This window comes from Schistocerca gregaria, chromosome 5 (assembly GCF_023897955.1).
Source record: "Schistocerca gregaria isolate iqSchGreg1 chromosome 5, iqSchGreg1.2, whole genome shotgun sequence".
In the NCBI taxonomy this organism is placed as follows: Eukaryota; Metazoa; Arthropoda; class Insecta; order Orthoptera; family Acrididae; genus Schistocerca; species Schistocerca gregaria.
Window position 1 is genome coordinate 436,049,079 of NC_064924.1, and position 2,976 is coordinate 436,052,054.

The 2,976-nt window shown below is 48.4% G+C and overlaps 1 pseudogene; it reads left to right on the forward strand.

Moving 5' to 3' along the window:
• Window positions 1-273: 273 nt before the first annotated feature.
• Window positions 274-391, forward strand: LOC126274478 (5S ribosomal RNA; annotated as a pseudogene).
• Window positions 392-2,976: the final 2,585 nt, after the last annotated feature.

Below are 2,976 nucleotides of genomic sequence, written 5' to 3' on the forward strand. Positions count from 1 at the left end.
GCGCTGGAAGTAGAACGATTTGAACATCCCCTGCACTCATCTCGTCGATATACATTTTACAGTTAAATTAGTAACTCTGCTGCATGCCAAGCGAATTTAGAGAAGCTAGGGATGGGCTCTAGTTACCACTTTGGACAGCAACATTGGTCTGGTGGCTGTGAATCACGCGGCTCTCGGTCTCAGGACACTCTGTTTATTTGGGTCTTGGTTTCAAAGTGATCCACATATTCGAACTCCTGTCTAATGTTCCGGTGGATGATGTGACGTTTGGTAGCCATCGGCCTTGTCGCAGTGGTAACACCGGTTCCCGTCAGATCACCGAAGTTAAGCGCTGTCGGGCTGGGATAGCACTTGGATGGGTAATCATCCGGTCTGCCGAGCGCTGTTGGCTAAGGGGGTGCACTCAGCCCTTGTGAGGCAATCTGAGGAGCTACTTGATTGATAAGTAGCGGTTCCGGTCCCGGAAACTGATATACGGCCGGGAGTGTGGTGTGCTGACCACATGCCCCTCCATATCCGCATATCCGCATCCAGTGACGCCTGTGAGGTGAGGATGACTCGGCGGCCGGTCAGTACCGTTGGGCCTTCATGGCCTGTTCGGGAGGAGATGATGAGATGTGGTGTTTGAGCTCATGCCCTATGGAACGATTCACAGCCATGTCACGGAGAAGTGGACACAATTCACCACCTACCCTGCATTGAATGGAGTGCGACAGGTACGCAGTAACATCAGGAAGCATGTTCCAACCTACCACTGCATCGGAATGAGCAGAGCGATCATCATATATGAAGCCAAAGGTCTGTCGTGGTTGTGGAAAAGAGGCCATATTCGTTCAGAGTGTCTGCAACGACGAATTTCCCAGGTACGACCTACAGATGTGATGTCTTCCACCACCACAACGTTATAAACATCCACACAGGTAGCGGTGCTCCAGACAGGTCCCACACAGATGGCGATGTCAAGGCAGGACGAGGAAGGGCAAACGACGCCTAACACAGTCTCCCTTCCTGCTTCTCTGGCACTAAAAGGAGTCAAGGAGCTGAAGAAATTCCTCGTAGTGGGGTGGAAGTTGATGTGATGGTTGTGTCCATGGCCGCCTTTGTGGCTGGGCGTTGGGATTCAGTTCTATCGTCTGATACTGAGTCAAAATCTAGGAAAGTGGTCGAAAAGGGGAATAATAAGTTACAGATGACCACAGCTGGAGGGCCCACGACACATCCAAAAGCTGATGCGATCTGTCACGAGCTATGGACGCCTTCACGCCAGACTATGATGTGTACCCTCTTGGTTGGTCACCGACTCACTCATGACATTCAGTTATTGGTTTCTGACCAATGTAACCTACGATGCCTTGTGTCTTACAAAGTATCACAGTAGCCGCCCCTTTCCATTGGCCGAGGATGCATAGGTAACTGTTCACTTGGTGAAAGAGGGAAGATAGAATACTTTGGGCAGTGAAGAGGTGGCTCAATGTAGTTGACTTCTTGCTGTTATCTGCTTCCCGCGCAGTTATTGACATCCCATTGCCTGTGAAAAAGCTAAAAGCCTTTAAGACTGCTTCACCCATTCTAAACATGATGGGCACATGTCTCAGACTTCAACTACGATTTACTCAGCATGGCGGATGTTAATGCTGCACTAATGCAAGAAATTCGATTGAGGACCTTAGAAGGCTTGTATGGGTTAACTGCTTTCGTTACCCCTGCTGCTACGGGAGGTACTGAAACGGCTGCTCTTTAGCAAGCCGGAATAGAGATAATCAATGTGATGTAAATGCCACTGGTGTGGAGACTGCCATCTGACATGCAGTCGTTGATGGCTATGATAAAAGGCGGTATCGGTCACGGTTTTATGTGGAAACGTCTGTCTTCTTGGGAGGCTACGACCAAATCATTATTTGTGGGGATTTTAATAGTGTGCTGTCTCAGAAAGACCAGCAACCAAACTACACTCTGTCTTCCGAACTGCGCCCCTTGAAATGCCCCCTGCATCTTGCTGATACTTGGAAGGTGTTTTATGGTGACCTCCTTGCGGTTACTTACGTATCCTGCTATTCCTTCAGCAGACTCGATCGCATTCACGTCTCCTCTCACTTTCTAATGGCGATACTGGAAGTGAGGTGCTGCCGACATCTTCTTTGGTTCATAGTGATCTGCACAGTCAACCTCCAGAGGCAGACGGTGTAAAGAAGGTGGGGATTAAGGCATGTGCAACTCATTTGGGATCAGGAATTTAGTGAGCTAATCGAGTGTCTGTGGGCCTAATGTTAACATCGATTGCTTAGATAACCAATGAAGTATTCAATGGTGGCTTGAAAGCGTCAGACCGTTTTTAAGATGCGTACTGATTTATTACTGTAGGAAAAGATTGCTCTGGCACTTCAAAACGATGTTTTTCTGTTATTCACATCTCCGAGAGCTGATGGTACTCCCACCATCTCCAAATGGAGACCTTTCATGTGGAGGCAAAGCTTCTCACCTTTACCTCCAACATGTTTGAGGGTGTAATGGTGGGAAATAGGGTCCAGGACAGGATCGGCAAGGAAAGTCCATCTACGCTCTTCATTGTCTCGAAACGAAGGCAAAGATGACAACAGTGGTTCATGCTCTGGATCTCCTGGATGGTTGCAGGATGATGACCCAGTTAGACATCACATGTGAGTTCGTTAATTACTATCACCTTTACCTGGAAAGGCACCTCGATGATGTGGCCACGGCAGGAGTCCCACATACTCTGGTACTCTTGATGATGTGGCATCGGCATCCGTTTTGGAGGATATCATGAGCGATGATGCTGTGAATACCCTTACCAAGGGGGCAGTTAATAAATCAAAGGTTCAGATGGTTTTCTGCTGGTTCAAATGGTTCAGATGGCTCTAAGCGCTGTGGGACTTAACGTCTGAGGTCATCAGTCCTCTAGAACGTAGAACTACTTAAACCTAACGAACCTTAGGACAGCACACACATCCATGCCCG